Source organism: Ochotona princeps, chromosome 12 (assembly GCF_030435755.1).
Source record: "Ochotona princeps isolate mOchPri1 chromosome 12, mOchPri1.hap1, whole genome shotgun sequence".
NCBI classification, from domain to species: Eukaryota; Metazoa; Chordata; class Mammalia; order Lagomorpha; family Ochotonidae; genus Ochotona; species Ochotona princeps.
This window is the reverse complement of record NC_080843.1, coordinates 6,265,301-6,289,069: the sequence shown is the minus strand read 5'-3', so window position 1 is coordinate 6,289,069 and position 23,769 is coordinate 6,265,301.

Here is a 23,769-nt window from a genome sequence, read left to right as displayed (position 1 = left end):
GTTAGCCTGTGGCAGCACCATGCTAGTCCTGCAACACTTTTTTCCCCCACAGATCCAGAAAACAACAAACTAACCTGAAATTCATTCAGAAACTTAAGAGAATGTGAGAAGCCAAGGCAATCATAAATAATAAAAAGTTGGAAGCATTAAAATACAGAATTTCAAAAGGTGCTACAGGCCAGTTATAAACAAAACTGTCTGGTACTGGCAGAAATATACGTGTGTACTGAAATGCAGCAGAGCGAAAACCTCAGAAATGATCCTTTATATCTATAGCAAACTAACCTTTAACAGATGAGTTAAAGCCATCCACTAAAGAAGAGATAGTCTCTTTAACGAATAATGTTGGAGAAACCAATTTCCATATTTTGAAACAAGATCATTACTTCATACAGAATTCAGGCTCAAAAAGAACCAAACATCTCTACTTAAATTCATAAGCCAGGGGAAAACCTAGAGGACATACTACAGATATTGGCCTAGGCAAACCTATCGAGTAAGACCCCAGAAGTACGGGAATTAAAAGGAAAACAACAGCTAAATGTGCTTACATCAAATTAAAAGGCTTTACACAGAAAGGAAGCTATTAGGAGATGGCAAGGAGACCTGCATGATTCCAGCAGGGTCTTCCTCCCCATACACGCTCACAGAAATAGAACTAAACAGTACTTGGAAGGCCTTGGAAACTATACTGGACAGAATGTCTAAGACTATATTGCAGGATTTCTTGGGATTTCTGGAATTTATTTACACACATTTTTTTAATTAGAAGAAAAGCTAAATAGAGATGTCAACTGTGAATGTATATTCAGTCAGGTCAAATGGAAATTCCTTCTGAGAAGAAAACATTGAATAAAGAACTAGGTGGTGGTATAAAAATCTAGGGGCCAGTGTTGATGTGAAGGTTAAACCAAGGCTTGCGATGTTGGCATCAGAGTTCAGGTTGGAGTCTTAGCTTCTCCATTTCAGATCCATCGTCCTGCTAATGCTCTCAAGAAGCTGGCAAATAATGATCCAAGTGTTTCGGCCCCAATTTCTCAGGCGGGAGACTCAGCTGGAGTTCTTGACTCTTGGTGTGGTTCTTGAAACCATTTATGATGTCCACTATCAGATGGAATTCTCTGTCTTCCATACTCATTCTGATGCTCTGCCCTTTAAGTAAATGATTCCATTTTTAATAAACAAATGCATTCTATTACATAAAATTCAACTACATGAGCAACAGAAAGTTTTGTGCATAAAAAGCAGCAATTACATGTCCATTTCAGAGATGTCAAGAGTTGACAGGAGAGTAATACTCCTCGCCACTAAGCAAAGGAAAGTGTTAAACAGCTACTTTCTCTTAGCCACTTAGAGAGCTGAAGTGTTCAGACAAAGACACACTCCCACATCTACAGCAAGAACCACCCTCAAATTTGGAGAAAGTTGCCTTCAAATAGATAGAAATATTTGAGATAGATTCAACTGAATTGCATGGAAGCTGGTAAGAAGATTCATGGAAAAACACAAAACAGTTGCCAAAGACACAGCATAATTTCTTGTGATGCCAAGAAGTGACGGGAGCTTGTAGACATGAGGCATTCACATGCTGTTAATAACATTCCCTTTTGCAAACCCACATGGGTGAGAAGATGGGGAAGAGTCCCAGGGCCTGGATGAAGAAGGCATCAAGAACATCTGCTTTAGCTCCTCGAGCACACAAGCCTCTGAGCCAGGCAGAATTACAAAATGACCAGCAGGATTTGTCTTCCATCTGGTGTGCACCCCTGCATAAGCTCTGGGATTATGAACATGGTGTAACTTACTCCTGTCTTTCAGTTGTGTGCTGTAGCGTGGTTGACCCCAAAACACACAGATCATTTGTGCAGGAGTGATTCAGCCCACAAAACTTTACAATGGGAGAGTTTCTCAGCTCAGGGAAATTAAGTCTGATTTGATCACTGATTTGGGGGATGTTTTCAAGTCCCAGGCCTGACCCCAGCTGGTCACTATTAAGGAAAAGGGACCACAGTCCTCAATCATAGGAATGGGACACTGTTGAAGAGAATGAACCTGTTGCTTCCACAGAGCCTGCAGATGGAAACTTAGTGAGCCAATGAAGGTATGACCATTGGGTGTGGTTTTTTAGATATCTATATTTCCCAACCAAATTAACTGAGTTTTGAGGGGAGATGGAATCGTTTTATCTGATAGAACAGTGCCTGGTTTCAGCTTCCAATTCCAGCTGCCTAACTGGTGTGCCTGCTGGGAAACAGCAGGCGATGACCTCCATACTAAGGTCCCCACCGCTCACACAGGAGACCTGGTTGAGTTTCCAGCTCCTGGTTTCAGCTTGGCCCAGTCTTGTTGATATGGGTGTTTGAGGAAGCGAAGCAGTAGATGAGAGAGCACACGCATTTGCTTTTTAGTTCTGGCTTTCAAATGAAAAAAGCAATTCATTAATTAGAAAACATAATTACTTTAATGCATTGGTGGAAAACTGTAGAACTGTAGCAAGGAGCAGGACAACAACAAAGAAACAAAGCAGTAACAGGATCAATGTTGCTTGCAACGTCCATTGTTCAGCCGGAATAAGGAGTGGGATCATTTCAAGAGGCAATTTCTTAGACACCCAGCATTTTGGTTCTTCCTGCCAGAGGCTGCTCTGTGGCTCTGCAAAGGTATTGCCTCTTCATGCTCACCATGCTGGAGTGTGGAATCAGACAGCGAAATGCAGCTGCAACACAAAGGCTCTCCCTGGGAAACAACACAAATAAGCCCTTAGAGGATTAATGCTCAAAATCATAGGGAGCAGACATTAGAAAAGCCGCTCTGACAAAATACAGCACATCATAGCAGGCAAGGTGCAAAAGAGATTTTTGAAGCCTTAATTGCACCTGAGGGTAAACTACAGCAACAATTACCTGAAATTACCCCACCCCTGTGTAGATGAACATGAATCCCTACGTGAAAACGTGTTCCTCTTTTTTCTTTTTACTATATTGTACAGAACAGGAGATCTCAATAACTAATGAAGTTATATAGAAAGTCAACAAGCATCATTCTTAAACACTTTTGTTAATCTAGCAGGTGTTTATCCCTGCAGCGGAGACCTGTGTTCAAGGGGCCTGCATCTCTTATTGGAATACCTGACTTCACCATTCAGGTTTGTCTGCTGACTCCAAACGCCTTCCAGTGCAGAACCTCAGAGATTGACATGGTGATTCAAGCACTTGCTTTCCTGGGACTCACCTAGCAGATCCAGAATAAGATCGTGGCTCTGAGCCACAGTTTTGTGACAATCTAGGCTATGATAGATTTTAGAAGAATCAGCAATGAGAGCTTTCTCTGCTTATCCTGCTCTCAATAAGATAAATTGTAAAGATAAACCATTTAAGACTAAATAAATTATAAATATAAGCATATACATGATGCAATATTTAATACTGTCACAACCGTGTGACGTAGCTTCATGTTTGCAAGAAAGATGCAGATGTGTGAATAGAGAATGTGTAAGATCTGTAATTGCATTATCCACCAGAAATCATGCAAGCTAGACTGTGATCCTTCATGTCTATATACTTCAAGGTGATTTCTTAATAGGAACTGATTTCTAGGGCATTTTCAAAGAAAAGTGATCAATAACCAGGACCAGAGGAGATCATAAAAAGCTGGATAAAAATCATTTCCACTGGAGAACAAAACCCTCCAGGCTGTTCGCAGTTAAATGGAGGGTTCATGAGGTAGGCAGACCAAAGAAATGTCAGATCTTAATTTCAGAAAAACGTTGGTTCACTGCTGTATTCATCTTCATCAAGACAATGGACTTTGGATTGGATTTTGAAATAAATAATGCTACCAATTGAGTGAGGTTCTTATTTGGGAGAAATTCACAATTTAATAGTTTAAGATTTGTAGGTAGATGAGTGTTGGAAATTGGCAAGCTTACTTTGAAGATTTCTGATGCATGTAAAGTGAGGACAATTGTCCGTGTGAAATTAGGCCAACACAAGGAAGTGGCAATTTGTACGAACTGATGGAAAACTTTCCTTAATGGTAAGTAGTATGGTTTAATAGAGTGAAATCAAATATATACCACTAAGAACTCTTCCATTGACAAATTTTCTTGGAAAAAATTAAAAATACTTTGGGGCTGAGTTTATTAAATACAGATCACAGACAAAGTGATTGATGTATTATTACAGGCATTCTACATCTTTCATCCACAATGCTTGTTTTGTAATTTAAGCTCATGTTGTTAATTTTAACTCAACAATTATCTGTTGGTTCTACATACCAATTTAACACAGAACTGAATGATTCTTGAAGCTCATATAGTGTTTACAGAATTAAAATGCCACTTAACGGAAAGTATGCAAAATTGGTTTGACATTTTAAAACTTTACAATTTAAGTTAAAAAATAGTCTCTTCTTTTTGACGATTCTTGAAGGAATCAATGTTTAAGAGAATGGATGATAAATGCAAAACACTTTTTGAAGTATTTTGATTATTTTGGCAGAATTGTTTTTTTAAGATTTTGTTTATTTTTATTGCAAAGACAGATCTAGAGAGAGAAGGCGAGACAGAGGGAAAGATCACTCCTTAAGTGGCCACAAAAGCTGGAGCTGAGCTAATTTGAAGCCAGGAGCCAGTAATCTGCTGCTTGCCTGGGAAAGCAGTAGAGGATGGCCCAAAGTCCTGTGTTGGATGGGAAGTGGAGCAGCAGGGACATGAACCGTCACCTATAAGGCATCCTGAGCATGCGAGGTGAGGATTTAGCCACTGGGTTATTACACAGGGCCTGACAAGAAGTATTTTTAAAAAGAAAATTAATGATAATTAAAAATTACTTTGTGACCGCATATATGTGGGTACTAATTAATTGTATGTTAATTTTTTGTTTTTAACATGCTGTTTTCTATTCTTATGCATTTTATATTTTATTATTATTTTTATTTTATGATACAGTCCCATAGGCTCCTGGTATTTCCTTTATCCCCTCCCCAATTCCCCCACACATACACATAGTTCCTCTATATCATTACTAAAGTATAGTTCTTCATACACAGTCATATGTCCATCATTGAAGGCATGGACAATGGCAGAGAGTCCAGCATCCTATTGTCAAGATATAGTGAACAGTTTCATTGTAAGCCCATCTTTGTCTGGAAGTAGAAATGCATACTACATTGTATCCTCACATCTGGATGTTAGTCTCCATTTCACAGCTACTGTACACACCCTCAAATGAAAAGTCATAATACAAAATCAACAATAGAAAGAAAAATAGAAATTTACAATGCCGTGAAGTTAAATAACATGTTACTAGATGTGACAGTCTCCATTACACAGCTACTATACATCCCCTTAAATGAAGAGCCACAAAAAAATCAACATCAGGGAGAAAAAAGAAATTAACAACACCATGAAGTTAAATAACATACTACTAAATGAGTAATGTGTAGCTGAAGAAATGAAAATCAAGAACCTTCTTGCAGAAAATGATGCTACTATATGACCTACGAATCATTGAATGATTTAATCAGAAGAAAGTGTTTTGAAGAGATGAAACTAGAAAATATCAAAACCCAAGCGACGTAGTTTCTGCTGATTTTTGTTGGCGAAGTGTGTCTCTTCTAGACAACAAATAGATGGGTTTTGTTTTTTTAATCAAATCTACTAATCTATGTCCTTTGATTGAGCTTAATTGTATGTTAATTATTAAGATTAAAATTTAAGCTTTAATGTAAGGATTTTAAAATGAGGTGTATATATATATATATATATATTTGGAGAAGAAATTTTGTTACATTTTAACATTTTAATGAATGGCAAATCATAGCGTAGTTAATTATGTTAGATTATGTAGTGGTTACAATGATGAACCTGTGAATGTTATTTGTAAATATATTTCCATCCTGGGTTTAATTATTCATGTTTCCCATGGCTGGATGTACCTGTTAATGACAGAATGTAGCTAAAGTTGCTTTTCATATGTCTAATCCTACATCATAAAACTATAATATTTGTAATTTTTGAAGACCTTGAAAAATTTGGAGATTCTTATGTTCTATTTTTTGTGGCTTTTATGGTTTATTAAAGTAAAGTATTAGCAAACAATTGCAAAACACATTTTTAAAAGAGTTATGGCTTTGAAAAGCACAATATAGTAAAATATAATACATGTTTGTAAGTATAAAAAAAGAAACAGTTGAAGCATGTTGCTAGAACTTCATTTTCTACAGTATCAACAGAAGCAGAACAAGTATAAATTGCGAAGCGGGACCTGCAGAAGCCGTTAGTTTGGTCTGTTTCAACTGCGTGGGAAACACCTTGCTAGGAGAATGTTTCTTCGATTCTTATGTTCTATTGCCAAGGAACACAAAACCCCTGCGAGTTATGAATGTACAGGAGGATGCTTTATGACTGCACAACGCAAATCTAGACTTGAGGTTTTAAAAGGGCAAAATTATGGTTTACTTGTGTGGTGTGTGGCTTATACTTAATTTTCTTTGAAATATAAACAGGGATAGACAAAAAATAATCCATTAGCATCTGCAATTGTCTGTCATTTCAATATCTTCAGGAAGCGAAAGGATACAAATGACATTTATGATGGTCTGGAAATAACCCTTTGATTACAAAAGTAATTTCTTTCTATTTGTTATAGATCCAGTATTTAAAGACTGTGAGCAAACATGTGAAACACACATTTACATAATAGCTGTGATGCCATCTACTAAGAATGTGACAGTCTATAATACAATGTTACATTGTATTTAATCCACAGGAAAACAACACTAGACAACAAGAGATGTTTGGTGCTTCCATTGTAGGAACGTTATTTATCACTAACTCAGCTGTTACATCTGAACAAGGGTGTGTTTTCCTTTTCCATTTTAGCCTTTAGGCTCTGCTTCTCTGCCCTAGCAGGCGCACCGTGGTAGGTCTCTTCACTATGTCTTTTGTGTAGCCTTCAATCCTGTTGAGTGGCGGGAAATGGAAGCCTTATTGAAACCTTTTCAAAACCCTTCATCCTAAACTTGCTCATCTTCTTCCAGAAGCCTGTTGACACCAAGTGTTCATACACCGCATAGCTATCCAGGCCTGCATGTCTTTTCTGTCTTGTATCCATCACATTCACATATGAGTCTCCTTTGATGACTTACTTCTGCTTCATATGATCTTTCAATGAACACAATTCTGTACTTATATGCAGATTTGTACCCTCAGCTGTTAGTGCAGAATTTCACTTGATATGACACTTGAAATACCTAATATAACTGTGTTTGTACACCCTGTCATAGGTTTTGTCTTATATACCACTGCAAGTGAAAGATATGAGGTGTTGTGTGGAAAAGGGCAGTGCTTTTACGTATCTGCACTTGTATTTTAGGTACATACATATAAATACACAGATACACGCACACATGCCTCATTTGATCTTAACCATTACAAAGCTCAAAGCAAAATGAATGAACTTTCTCACATACTTGAAAGAAACTAGTACTCACCAACAGGTGTGTGATCTATAAGCATTATTCCAAAAGAGAAAGTGGAAGTGAGCAGGAACCCAAGTTTGTCCCTATGCTCTCAGAGTATCGAATCCTGAATCTCCCCAGCTGATTTTTGCACTGCATTTCCAAATACCAATTTAACCAGACCCAGTGCCATCTCTGCCTTTCCTTGCCCTCAGGGTGAAAGACAGACCGAGGTTGAAATGCCAACTGAAAAGCTGGTCTTGATTCTCACCCACTCCTCATTTCCTTGGAATTTCCCTACCCCTAGGAACACTCCCAGCATTCGAACACTCAAACTATAAAAGGCCCAGCCTGCTGAAGGGCTTTGGCCCCCATCACATGCTCACTGTGTCTGTATAGGCAGTCTGCCATGCTCTGTGGATTTATTTTCTCTTTAATAATAAATCCTATTTGGCTGTGAATTCCTATACCATCTCTCTCTGTTCTGTGTGTATTTCCTAACAGAAGCTGTGAGAATCAATATTAACGAAGCAAGAAAATCAGTTTCAACACCTGAATGATTCTAGCAGTGTGACAGCAGAATAAGCGAACTCTTACCCAACTGTGTGGAAAAACAATGCCTTCGATTCAGAAGGTTGATTGAGCCTATTCCTGGCTCTCTAGCATTCTTTCCATGGGACATGGAGGGTTTATCATAATTACTATGAATTGCTCCCAAAACCTGGATCTGGAAGGAGCATGTGGAATCTGAATCTGTTAAGAATAAGCTGCTGACAAACAGGCTCTCCAGGGCAATCAGAGGATTTCTATTAGGTCTCTGCTTCTCTGGGAGAAACTGAGTGATGTGTGTGCAGTCAGGGATAAATGCACCAAACAGGAGTCCTTGGTAATGTCCTTAGAGTGGCAAATGCATTTCAGGTGGCACTTAAATCTTCATTACAGACACCATTTTTATACAACACAACCCTAAATAAACAGAATCAGCAGTTTGCTGAACAGAGGCACTATGCCCACTGAAGCTTCATGCATCAAAACTTAGACATGTCCTTGATAAGTGGAATTCAAAGAGAATATGTGTATCGATATTTGAGCTGGGAGAAATTCTCAAACAATTACTAAGATGTAATGCAGCCATTAGAGTGCTCAGTTTTTCAAGCAGTGATATTTTTTTGCTACAGTATTTTGCTGCTGCAGTATGAACTTTTAAAAGCACAATATTTAAATATTATCATGATATATCACTTCTATTTGCCTTATACCATATTTCTTAATAATCTGTTTATTCTGAGGATGTGAGTTTCCACAAAGCATCTATTCCCTTCTGCATTCCATCAGAAGGAATTGTGACACAGCAGAGACATAATTATGTTTGTGCTGATGAGGCAGTGATGCCTGTTGGATTTTGGTGACGGGACATGAACTGTCACTACCTTTGGACATAGTGCAGTCCTGAACTGAAAAGGCAAACTGACAAACGAGGGTTGGGATACCCAAAAGCTCTGCGTTTCTGTCAGGGGCAGCGAAGCAGTATTTCTAGGCTGGGGTCAAAACTGGTCCACCAACAAAAAATCTTCATGTGTTTCCTAAGCCATGCATCTGGTGGGAATAAGTCATTGTTGAGAAAGGTTTTGTGTTTCAACAGTAGAATCAATACATTACAACAGTTTGCTGTGTAGGAAAGAAACTGTTGCTAAACTTAACTGTCACCACTGTTTTGAGAGATCAGGGAGAAACTTTAAACCCATATTGCATCTAGGAATGTTTTCCAGATGTTTTAATTTGAGGAAGTCGCCATGTAGGGCAGGAGTTGATGCTGCAACTGAGGCACAGTTAAGGCACTCACATCTCGCACAGAGAGAGTGTCTGTGGGAATCCTGGCTGCACTCCCATTCATACCCCTGGTTACCTGTGATGTCTCGTGTAGTCATGTGCCTGCAAGTCTGGCAGGAACCTGCAGTTCAATTTCTGGGTTCTGTAGGTCCTAGCCCCAGCCGGGGTACTGAATAAATTGATACTGCCCCATTATGGTACTGAATCAACTGACAGAAGGTCTGTATTTCTTTCACATAAAAACTTAAAGTCCTCATGCATTAAAATATACTTTGAAATTTGCATTTATTGAAAGAATATCATTACGTTCTTAGAATTGTATCTGTAAACTATATTGAAATTGTTCTCAGTATTAATATCACATTAAAATGATGAAAAAAACCCCTATAAGTTAAAAATAAAACACATATAACATTCCTCTAGAGACCAAGCATTTTTATCTACAAAGCACATTATTTGGCAAAATAAATGTTCATTTTGAGAAATGTGAAAATGTAGCACAAAGCAAACCAAAAGCTTGAGTTCCAAAATTCAAGCTTTTATCATTCAAAGCTGTTATCATTTACAAACCTCTTTTGATTATTTTACAAAGACATCTTGGGACAATTGTATCTCTGTCAAAGTGATATTTTTGTTACTTTTGTGATGTAATTAAGCATACAAAATTTTTCCAGTGTCTATTTTAACTTACAAAATTATGCAGATTAATATTTTTTTCTAATGAAATACAACACTTTCTGATCATCAGAGGAAAGCAGATACGTTTCCTGCTTTTACTATATAATAGATGATTGTGCTTTATAACATTTCATGTTATGAGTTTTATGATTCAGTATTTATTATCTACTGTTATGTGAATATTAATTAGATGAATTAGATGCTTATTCATCTGAATGCTACTGTAATTTATGTTTTGAAAATCTTATTTTCTTCTTCTGAGTGCTGTCAGCACTTAAGAAAATAACTTTTCATTTGTCTGCTTGTTATCTTTTGTTTTTGGCCTGTGGAGGATTTTCTGAAGTTGGAAATGCCTCCGGGTGGCAGCCTAGCTCATCCACGTGTGCAGTTTCCACCTGATGAAGTTGCACAGTGTTACATATCACTCTCGTGGGCATCTGTGTTCTGCTCCAAATCCCACTGATTTTAGGGAGACATGATACTAAATTATCATCATTATCTTGTTAAGACCACCAGCATTTTTATTAGTGTAATAACAAAAAAAAAACTCATTTCGTTTATAACAGCATATACTGTGAAACATATTCATTATGGGTATTAGATAAAGTAAATGTGTAAACCAAGAATACAGCAATCAGATGCACATATTAAGCAGTGTTTTATATGCAAAATACTTATTTGCTGAAAATTTTTAAATAAAATCAACATCAACTACACAGTGTAATGGCTTCATTTTGGAATTCTTCCCATGTTGTACTCGCCACGCTGGGATAATTCTCTAACAATCTCATAGCATTCTTGGCTTTCCTTTTAGATAAGCAGAGTACTATGTCGTAGAGTAAAATGTCACTGACTTCTTTTATGGACATATTGAACAAATATAATTCTCTTTTCCAGAGTTTAGTATAGTTTTTAAAAAACTTTAAAATGTTATTATTACTAATGTATTACGATACAGTTTCATAGATTTTTGCAGAAAGTTACTTTGATGCAGGGGTATTCTGCAATGACATTGTCAACAAAATTATTGCAGATATTGGGAAAGAACTATTGGGAGCCTAATAGATAATGTTCAAATCTTGTGACTTATTAAATCAGCTTTAAATGGAGTCAAAAGCAAAGAAAGCCAAATAGGTAATTAAGGATCTTGGGCTATTGGTAACAGTGTACAAGACAAAAACAGGGACATGGATACAAGCTCACATTAAGATTTCGTGAGAGATTAAAAGATGCACTATAATATTCACAATTTGAAGTCAAAAGCACAGAAATATACAAGTGTACCTGATAAACAAACATCTAGCATGGGTTAAAGTAGTTGATTTGTGGGGATGGGGATAGAAACAAAACCAATCACTTTGACCCAAAATTATTTGAAATTGACTTATGTCCATACAATAGCATTGTTGAAATGGTAACTTACAAGAGGAAGCTGATAGTAAGCACGATTTGCTTATGCTTCAATTAGGTAGTTAATTATCATGGATATTCTGTGACTAAGAAGGATAGACATGGAATATATATATACTATAATATATGCTATAATACTATTTATACACACCATATACTATAATGTCCATGTTGGGGTTATTGGGAGGCAATCTTTGAGATCATGGAATTCAGTTTTACTAACTACTTGAATTATACAGAGATGTTGCATGAATCATATCTGCAGAAAGCACAAATCTGACTGAGTTATATTAGGGATGCTGGCAAAAGGACTTGGAAGTGTGCACAGAATTTGGAGATGGACACCAGGGATGTAAATGTTAAAATCCATGTTTCCTTTTTAAAATATATTCTATCATGTACTAATTAAAACAGTTCTAAGAAGATAAACATACTTCTTCCCCTGATGCTTTCCCTCCTTCAATCTCTGTCCTTCCTTCATTCTTTCATTTTGTTTATTTTTGCAAGAACATTATTTATTTAAATATTAGTAGATAACAGATTGTGTGCATCCCAAGTGTGCAGTTCCAAGAAGACAACTGCACTTCCTCCACTTCAATATACCTCCCCGCCCGATATACCCTCCCCTATCTTGATCAATTTTTGCAAAGATGGAATTCTAATTCAATATAGTCACGGTCTTAATTGGCTCCTAATCACAATAATCAACAAGTAAAATGTAGGAAAACTACATTTCCACTAGAGTGTAAGTGCCGGCTAAAACTAAAAATCATAGCCAAACTGATCATTTATCACTATGCATGTTTGTATTCCACTCCTATGAGATGAAATGTATGTTGCTTTTTTCTTGATGTGGGAATACCGGGGAGCTGGTTGAGAGAGAAATCTCCAACCCTTATGGGGAGAAAACTTTCTGATTGCTTGTTCACAAGTTGGTTCATATTCAGTTTCCTGAAGCTCCCAAGTTTACTTTTTAAATATCTTATCTATTTAAGATCTCATGGCTTCTGTTCCAGGTGAACCAATCATGGAAGCTGGATCACTAACTAAGGAAAATTTATTGCTTTGAAATAAAGACTTGATGCACAAGATGCACTGGTGAATTGTTTCTTGCAATCCAAATGTTCTCAGCTAAATTAATCACTCCTTAAGTGCACTAAACATCTATTATTCATCTAATATTCTCCAAACATTTTAGAGTTTCACATTGAATAAATCTTCAGTATGTGCGTTATTGATGTGTTTTGCAAATTCAGTTATTAAAAAATAACTGGAATTCCTGTTTTTAGGAGTTCTTAGTTGTCACAAAGACAAACTCGAGTGTGACTAAGATCATCTCATGAGAGCTTATTGATTATGAGGTTATTGATTGTGATTTCACATCCCTGAAATCAATGTACTGTTGTAATAGCAGTATGATGTGGATAAGCAATATTCCATTCAGTTAGTCAATGAATTGGGTTAGAATTTCCACTTTGTTTTTATGAAGGTTGAAAGTAGCTAATATTAAATTTTAAGTATAAATTGGCAGCTTAGCATACTTATTAAGTAGTAGGATTTATGATGATGAGGCCAAAGTTATTTTCACTAAACTCCATCATTTCCACAAATTTACATTCACAATTATTTATGATAAATCATTCTATCTCTATGACTATCTCTTTCCTTTTATGTAATTGAAAGTGGAAATACATCGAACAAATCAATATTATATATTTGTAATTTGATGAGATTTGAGACGATGTCGTCGCCAGATTTATGGCCTATCTTCTAAAGCATGACTTGGGAGAAACCCTGGGAATATAGTGTAAGGTCTTTAGCATTGTCCAGAGTCTTTTAGCACTTTGCTTTAAAATCAGGTTTTTAGGACAAATCAGCAGATGTGATTACAGAATAATTACATGTTTCAGAGCATATTCATGTGGCCTTTGAAGAATCACATACATTCAAGATGCACTCAATTGTCTTTTGAATTGCACACTTCATTAATTAACATATGTTTTGCTAAAACACCTTATATATGCATATATAACAAAACACACTACAAATAAACTTCTTTATTTTTTTTCTATTTTGTCATTTATAATAAGTTTTCCCTTTGCAGTACATCACGCTTTTTTGTTTTTTGGGTTTTTTTAAGGATTTATTTATTGCCTGAATGAGGGAGAGGTACAGTAATGTTTGATCTGCTTTTTCACTCCCAAATGTTGGCCGAATTCCCAGCAGGATGGGGCTGAAGACAGCAGGTAGGAATTCCACTTGCTTCTCACACAGGGGCGGGAGGGCCCAATCACTTGGTCTGTTAGTTGTTGTGTTCCCAAGACCACCAGCAGAAAACTGGTTCAGCAGTAAAGTGGTTGGGACTTAAGTCACAACTCCAGTATTAATGCAGTCACTTAATGTGTTGTGTCACAACACTGCTGTGTTCTTATGCTGTTAAATTTAGTTTAGTTATGGACATAATGAAGATGTATGGAAGTTGATTTTTTATAAATAAGTGTATATTTACATATCAATCAGCAGAGTATATTAATTGTATTTTATCATATTTTTTCTATTTATCTACTATAAATATTTATGATGCACCTGTAAATAAAGTTCCAAATCTGTTTATATACTAAAAGTGAATGAGGAATCTCTCTTTTGATATTTACATGTTAAAGGTAATAAAGTCAAAAGGCAAATAATATACCTGTCTCCAATTTTCTACCTGTTATAAAATATGGTTTTATGCCTATGACCTCAGGTGGTGTATCCTATAAACTAATTCCACATGACTCAAGATTTATATTGAACTTAAAGTCATTTGATATTGACTTTTTCAAGGACAGAATCCATATCTAACAATCTCTGTATTATCAGGGCACTGTCTTTGCACTTTAATTACATAAATGCTATCATTTTGATGTAAAGAAATGAAGAAAAATTCCACTTTGGTTAATCAAGTTCTCTTATATTTATGTATAATGTAATGTGATTGGAAATAAAAAAGTTATTCTAGTATTCTCCATTATTTAAATTTTACAGTAGCATGCATTTTGATCAGGTTATACCAATACCTTTTTGGGCGTGTAAGAATCAAATAAGCATATTTTAGTAGTTTAGTGTGTTTTTAATGTTATGGGTAATCTGTAAAATGTAGGGCAGCAGGCATAAAAACAGATAGTTTTTTATTGAACATTAAAAGTTATCCTTCCGTTAGGAAGGACACAGAATTTTACACCAGCTTTAGTGATAAACCGCGTCATGAGAAAGGTTTTCAGAAAGGAGATGAGAATATGGTTACCCTAAACACAACTGGAAATTATTTCAAAGTCCTTAAGAACCAGTTTGAAATCCCAAACCTCCATTTTATTGCACTTAGACTTGGAAACAGAAGAAAAATAATATTTTAAAGAATGACCTCAAAGCCTTTTCCGTGCTGGGGCCCATTTCAGGCCCCACAGAGAGACCGTTTCCACACGTGCAGCTAGTGCGTCGCTCGCACCTCATCAGCTCTGGGCTCTGTTCAGCACATGTTCGTGCATGCTGCATCGACACCAGCCCCAAGACACACAGAGAACCCAAATATGTTTACAGTCAAGATTATATTTTTTTGGAAATAGAAGTGTCTAATGTGTTATTTCAGTGAATGGAATTTTTGAATAATGATTCATTTTGTATAGCATAAAAAGAACTTATGTCATCTCTAAGGAGAAATTAGGCCATACAGCAAGTTTATAAATAAAGTGAAAGACCATGACTAATACTCAAATTACAGTTGATTTATTATGCATGTGTAAATATTATTTAAGCAATATCTCACAGAAACATAGGACTATATGCATTCCCTTTCATTTATATGATGGCTAAGATTTTCACTTGAGTGCATCTGTGATCAAATTCATCATTCATATTTATTTTCTCAAATAAACTTACATTCTTTGTAGGGAAACAAAAGATAGAAAATTAAAATCCATGTGTTTGTTATTTGATTTCATACTAGATGATGTAATTACCTCTAGAAGTCTACTTGGTAGTCCATTCCCAGCTTCTGTAATAACCCATCCCAGGTGTTCCTTCCTAGCAGATGGGTTTTTCGTATGTCGACACAGAGCTCTGGGTTGCTGGGGTCTTTTGGAGCCGTCATGTTGTGCACTTAGCTGGCAGCGGAGGGAAGAGGAGTCCAAAGGCACATCGACTTGTGGACATTGTCAGGCACATTTCACCCAGACCTCACTGGCAAAATGTCAGAGTCTCTCTCATGCCAGGTGGCACAGTAACATAGCCTCTGGCTGGGCGTCTCAATATAAGAGGAAGTCCACGTTTTGATAGACAGCTGTTTGTCCCGACCACATTCTGTGATGTGAACACCTCATCTCCAGCCTAGAGTCTGCTCGGGCTCCCTCCAGCTGTCAAGTCGTGGCTGTTAAATTCTCAAGAATTTTGTGAAATCAGTCAAGAAATGCAGCCAACACACACTTTACATATATAAATTATGTCAGAGCACAGGTAGTAAACGATACAAGGCCATCACTCCTAATGATTTTACCATGTCTGGCTATTGTCGATGCTCTTGAGTCTTAACCTGGATCATCTGTGTTTTACAAACACCACCTAATAATCAGCTTCCATGCATTTCTTCCAGATGCACACTCCGTGAGACCACAGTGGTAGCTTCCTCGGCATTGGAGGTGGCAGAGGTATTTCTTGCATGGAAATGGGACACCACAGGGTAACTACAAATAAGAAATTTTTGGTTTTGTATTTGCTCACTCAGTTATTAAACATTTAACAGCACATTACTGACAATAATATTTCAGATTTATCAGTGTCTATTTCTATGCCTTTGTGCTTGCCTCTCTATCTCGACCTATATTGCCATCTGCTTATATACCTGTCCATGAATCCAACTAGCATATGTCACCTATCAATATACTATATGTAGTCTCCACTACAATACATATTACAGGGCAGGTTTGGCGGTTAAGACGATGTTGCACATCAGAATATATGGGTTGAATTCCTAGATTCTGATTTAGCTTTCAGTTAATGTGCACTCTAGCTGAAGGAGCTGTTCTACAGTCACTGTGTGGCAGACCTGGGGTGGGTGTTCCGCTCCTGGCTTCAACCACAGTTCATCCTCCAGCACTGTGGGGTTTTGGGGAGTGGAGTATCAGATGGGAGTTTTCTGTCTTCATTTCTGCACATGCCTTTTCTAACAGACATATGAAACTATATTAAAAATAAAAGCAAAGCACACATTTTTCCAGGTGATTTCATAAGCTATATCCTTAAATGATTATATAATATACATGTTTTCTTGCCAGATGATCTGCTTTGCTGTGTTCAGTGACTACATAGAATCTATCAGACTTTTCTAGTGCTAGAAACCTGGAATGCACCAGGTATAAGGCATGTGGACATTTATTATTGAGGTATTTAAGAAATTGTGTTGAGCTATCTCCATATACGGATCCTTTAAATTCCATTTAGCTAATGGAAAACATTTCAGCATACTTGAAAAACTAAAATACAAATGTACTTTTTCAACTTTTTGTTGTACAAAATCTAAGACCAGTCCAGGTATGTGTTGTGTGTGTGAGAAAATTCAATGTGTGAGTAAAGTTTAGTGCAAAGTATGTTCTGAAAGTCCACAACTCATTGGAACTTCTTCTAATCAATCTAGCTAATAATGTTATGTGTATTCTGTGATGAAATTTTATTTGAATAAATGAAACTAATATATTTCATTTAATGTATCTATTATCTCCATATATCTAATAAGTGCTTATTAGAAAAAAATTTTATTTGTACATGCAAATCGTATTATATTTTTATTGGATAGAACTTTAGATAGTATATGTTGGCTGACATTCTTTCATGTGTTTATCCCAAACAAAATTAGCAATTATAATTACTCTTAAACAATGATCTTTCTATCAACAGTTCATTGCATATGAAAATCTGCTCCAGGCATGACTTTGCCCTATGTCAGTTACTAAGATCCTGGGCCTCCCCTTCTGGCTGGGACTTGGCAATTCTATTGGACTAACTCATGTCTGTTGTCAAAGACACAGTCGAAAGGGAGTGACAGTGTCTACAGAATCTTCATGATGCTTAAATTCTTCGCTTCGTCAATGTTTTTATTTCTTCAGAGTTGGTACACTGTCATTCTCTAAAACGTGAAGTTGTTCCTTGGTCCACCAAACTTTAAGAGAGTTTCCATTGGGGATGCAAGCAAGATGGGGTTGATCAAGCAACTTTTGATCTATTTAACCATTGTCATTGCAGCATGATTCCAGGTCTTGGGTGTGATTTCCAAGGAGTTAAGTATGTGATAAAATTGAATTTCCGTTTTTTTAGTCTTTCACCAAGATCATATCCTGGCTACAGTGAGCAGAATGAACAGAAAAACAAACAAGTTTCAGTCAATTTTAACCTCTAAATGCCAGGTATTCCTGGGTATGAATTTATAAATTGCTGCGTGTGCGTATATATAGATATGCTTCTCAATCCACTACTCTTTGCTTGTTTACTAGTTGGAAATCCATCCTCATACAACCATTCAAGTTACTTAGTCTGTCAATGTCTAAAAAATAAAATGGGTTAAATATTAGTGTTAGTTTCATGAAATAGTGTGCTGTGGGGTTGGAAATGCGGATCACGTTGTACAAATCCTTAGCTAATTGGTGATCAAAAGGAGAACCTGCAAGCCTGGGGAGAGCACCAGAACTGGGTCTCACTGCGTGTGACAGTAGGATGGTGACAAGAGCGAGTGCTCCCAGAGGATGACGTGAGGTTTCTCATTGCAAAGTGAATGTGATGCAGGTTCAGGAGACACAGCTTTGTGGCATTTGCAAGAGACTAAATCGCCTTGAACTACCATCTGGATTTTGTGAAATGTGTAGCTTTAAATGGACAGAATGTTCCACAATGTTAGGTAGTGACCAGAAAAATTAAAGTTGGCCTAAAACAGCAGGGATGAATCTTAGAAAATAGCAAATGTCTCTGTTCTCTAATCTAGCAGATGATATTACAATTTGGTGCTTTTTTTTAGCACATCACATTTTCAAATGGGATTCTGACTAATGAGAACATATTCACATAAGAGTAGAAAGAAAGTCTAGAAAGAAAATACTAAGGATTCTGAGTATAGAAAACAGTAAATCTATGGGGGAAATGATGAGTTCGTTTTTCATATTAACTTGGAAATACACGACCTTGATTGTATATATACCCTGTCACTCAGAAAGAAACAGCCATAATCAACAGATATAATTTACACTGGCTCACATTTAAGCATTGCATTTGGTAAGGCACGCCTGCATTGAATGGGTTCATTTCTGAAGCTGCGCGCTTATTGAAATAGGAGTATATCAGGTAAATTCTTTTGAATATCAATCAGTAATGTGTTGTGTAGTGGAAATAGTACTGAATTGGATAGTAAGATAAATCAGAATTCTATTGAAAGCATTTGCTACCTCTCTTCCAAGTTCCAAGTGATACGGTCATGATCCACAAAATTCTCCTAAAATTAGTTTTAACTGTTAATGTCTTCATGTGTATGGTTAAGAAACAAGAAGTTGAAGAGTCAGAACTAGGCATTAGATGGCCAATTTTGATTGAATAAATAAATATCTGTGTAAATTACTTAAAGTTCCTGCATCTCCTTTCTGTGTTTTCCTCATTTAAAGCATGAAGTTCTTGGTTGAAAAAATTAATATCAAATACTATATTTTTATTCTGATGAATTCCATCCTACTGGTAGAAACAATCATTTTTGGAAATTGTTTCTTCATATGGTATTGACATAATTAATATAAAACAAAAAATGTGTACATAGCATTTATTTGCTTTTTTTTTAACTCTCTGGATTACTAAAAAGTCAAAGATAAAAAAAAAATGTCTAGCATGTATTTACCCCAGAACACAGTAATAGATTTTTTTTTGTACAATTCATTTATTTTTATTGGAAAGTCAGATATACAGAGAGGAGAGAAAGAGAAGAAGATCTTCTGTTTATTGATTCACTCCCCAAGTGGCCACAACAGCCAGAGCTGAGCCTATTTGAAGCTAGAATCCAGGAACTTATTCTGGGTCTCCCATGTGGGTGCAGGGTCCCAAGGTTTTGGGCTGTGTTTGACTGCTTTCCCAGGCCACAGTCAGGAAGCTGGATGGGAAACAGGGGCCTGGGTGTGAACTGGTGCCCATATGGGATCTCAGAGTATTTAAAGAGGGGACTTAAGCAACTAGAGTGCTATGCTTGGCCCAGTAATAGATCTTTAATAAATATTTCTTCAGTTAATGCCACCAAGGCCCTGTCCCACTGGCACATACAGTTAGAGTAGAATGTAAGATAAATTCTGTTAAGAGACCCTCAGGATCTTCGTTTGTTTGGGGGAGGAGGGAGAAGAAATTCCCGATGCCATGTAAACTTAGATAAGAGTAAAACAGTATGTGAGCAGAAAACTGTGTTGAGTTGCTTGGTCACACAAGCTCACACAAGCTCACACACTGGAGGCAGATATTTGTGTTATCCATGCTCCAGAACAGTAGTGCCTGTTGTTCAAAGGAAGGTACATCTCCTGCTTCTGCTTAGGCCTGGCGATTCATACTGAAATGCGAAAGACTTCCTTACTAAAGGATGGTGCTGAATACTGGCGAGAACATGGAGTTTAGGACCAGATAACGTGAAGCTCTGGATTTCTGGTTTTAAATAGAAATGCAACTGTGCAAAAGTCAGTTTCCTAGTCTAACCAAACACTCCTACCGAAACTCTTTTTGGATTAAATTAAGATCCTAAATGGGCATTCTCCCCATTTGGCGATTGACACATGCTACATACTCAGTTTGTGTTATCTGGACTGTGCGACAAATGACAAACTGTCACGTGTGGATGTTAAGTACTGGAGTGTGACTGTCAGATACTAGATCTTGAAAGGAACCTGGAACCTGTGAAAGCAGCTCAGAGTATAGCCATGTTTTAGAAAGCAAATTGTCACTTAAAATACATGGTTTCTTTCATTTCTTACTATAAATCATATGAATATTTTTCTAATTTTATTGAATAATTTGCTCTGATATTTGCAAAATAAATTATATCTTCCCTTAAGGCTACCCACTGAGAAAAATGTAATGAATTCTTCACAATTTATGCTTTCCTTTTTATTACCATCAAACAATTCTTGTCCACCAGCAGAGTCAGATTATCTGAATTGTTTAAACATTCTAGTTTGCAAGTTTTTTTTTTTTTCTAATTTACTTGAGCTATGAATGACAAGTTTTTTAAAAATCTACTTATTTAGCCAAAAAGTGACATTACACGTGGGGAGGGACACCATGAGGGAGAACTCTTCCATCTGTTCATTCACTCTCCAATTGACTCCGACCGCCAGGGCTAGGCCAGGCCGAGGCCAGGAGTCAGGAGCTTCATCCACAGCTCCCACGTGAGTCCAGGAACAGAAGCACTTGGGCCTTCCTCTGTTGCTTTCCCAGCAGAAGATGAATTAACAAGGAACTGCACCGGAAGCTGAGCAGCTAGGACTGGCATTGTCACCCATGTGGGATGGTAGCACAGTGACGTTACAGATTAGGGATGTCAACCTACAATGCCATAGTGCAATTTTTTAATTGCATTTTGAAAATTTTAATTTCCTTTTGTGGCTTCTCACTTAAGGGAATGTATAGTGATGGAGTAATAGAGATTTCCATATCCAGATGTGAAGATACAATGCAATATGCATCTCTACTTCCAAATCAAAGATGGACTCGCAATGAAACTGTTGAGCATGTCTAAATGACGGGATGTTGGGCTGTATGACATTATCTATAACCTCAGTGTCGGGGTACACTTAAACAAAAGACTGATGGAATTATTACTTGTTATGAAAAGCTGTGCTATTATAACAATATGGGGAAAATCAGTCTGGGGGAGGGAATTTTTGTGGGGGATCCCAGGCCCTACATAATTGTACCATAAAAATTCAAAATAAAAAAATTTAAAAAGAAAATTTTCATTTCCTGCTATATGATTACATATTATATAATTAAATAACTGAATAAATTTTAGAATGTTTCCACAATATTGACTCTCAATCAACTTTTCCATCTGCATTTTAAATGTGAAGTGTCAGTATCATTTGTTTATAAAACATATAATTCTTCACACGAGTAATTCTCACATTCTCAGCTGGTGATTTAGACCTGACGCCAGTACCTTCTGGCATAAGGTGTACAGTATCTTTGCACCTGCAGATGCTGTGTGACTTTTGCAAAAGTGCATTGAGAACCGCTTTATTTTCCACTTTATTCGGGAGTATGCTGGAGAGGACCAAAATCCATCTTGCATTTCTTTTAGGAATAATACCATTTCAGATACTCTAGAAAGTGTATTGTTCCCACATGTCTTTTTTAGGCTTAATGCTTGAAGTAACTTTTTCCCTGTAATAAAAAAAAAAGTGTCAGAATCTTTTCATCTACCTGTTTCAGACGGGCAGGAACTGATAGATTGACTCAAATAACTCCTTTGAAAGGTAAGAGACAAAGCTGTGTGTAGTGTTGCTTCCGCGGTCACTGTTCCTGCATCAGGAGGCTGATTTTAGATTGAATCACGTATTTGGACATCCATGTTTTGTAGTGTGTGTAAATAAGACTTCTGAAGTAGTTTACTTCTCAAAGATTACTATATTGGGTCTAGAGTAGATTTCACACAAAGGAACCCTCAACTATACAAACTAACATTTTAAAACCCATAGTTCTTAAGTTTACATTTTCATTGGCTAAGTCTGTAACAATGCCTACTTCACAGTTAATATTTTTCTGATGTAGCTGTACAAAACAAGGACAGAACTGATAATTCGAATATGAGTGTAATTTTGTGTTTTAAAGATAAGTGCTAATCAATCCTGAAGAAAAAACCCTTTTGAGTTTTACAAATATCATGCATTAATCTGTTTGAATTATCTCTTTCCTGTCTATCTACAGTAGTAGAGAGCCTACCTGATTATATTTAATTAATTTAAAACTTTTTCATTTTCTCCATAATTATTTCTGTAAACATTTCTTAATCTACATTCAAAACTTGAGAGCAGAATTCGATTTTCATATGCTTGATTTCCTGCATTTGATTTAGAAAGAAACAATGAAATTCGTTCTTCACTGATTTTTTCCAACATGTTGTTCCAGCTGGGATTGTTTCAGAAGAGGACTGTATGTGGGTGAAGTGTCAGGAAGACCGAATCATGCACTGATACCCCTCCGGATTCAGGAGGTTGGTCAGTTGAGGTTGAACAGCCACATAAAAGTAAAATGAGGCTGCAACACATATCTCACTGGCTTATTCTAGGATAATTCTGTGAGAAGATGTGCGTAGAGCTCCTGTGTACTTAGGAATATGAAATTGGGTATATACATTACCATTTTGTAATCTGCTACATAACAGAATCTTAAACATGCAATGAACTTGAGGAATCATTTAACCTGTCTGAGAAATTCAGTGTAAATCAATGAATATAAATCAACCAGTGCCTAAATAAAATGCTGGCAGTTGGCACGGTCATTTAAATTACAACCAAGTCCTAATACACAAAACTTGTGAATATATAATTTTTTAATGTCAAATAGGACTTTGCAGATATGCAAATCCATAAACTGGGGAGTTTCATTTTCTGGATTGTTTAGACAAGCCTGATGTCTCACAGATAATCTTTGGAGGTAGAGGGTGGTGAATTTAGTATTAGGAGATGTGACCATGACAATGAGGTGATAGAGGGACAGGCAGGCAGCCTTGAGTAGCTGGGAAGGAATGCTGTACCCAAGCTGTAGACGCAGGCAGCAGGGGCACTGCTTGACACACTGATCCTGAACTTCAGAACCTCTTTGTGGAGGTTCTTCAGTTCTGTGAGGCATTTATTTTGTGAAATTTGTGGCATGAGCAACCGCAAACAGCTCCATGAATGTGTGCTCTCAGTTGCAGCAGACAACAGGAAGACTCATTCTTGAAAGAGAAAAATCTATAGACAGACTTTCTCCAAAATCTGCTTTGTTCTCTTGCTGACATCAACTTCATGAACACACACACACACACACACACTAGAGATGGCTTTTGTTTTCCACACCTGAACAACCCCTGGTTTTCCACAGCCATGCATAATAGTTTTTTTAATATATCTGTATCTATCATCTATCTATCTCTATCTCTATCTCTATCTCTATCTCTATCTCTATCTCTATCTCTATCTCTATACATTACCATTTCTATGTTGGTGATCAGTTGGACTAGAGAACACTAACTTGGCACTCATGTGAATGAAATGTTTGCACTTCCCTCCCTCTCACAAAGGTAAATGAGTCCATCTTACTAAAAGATTTGGTTTTACCAAAAACAAAACAAAACAGAAACAAGAAACA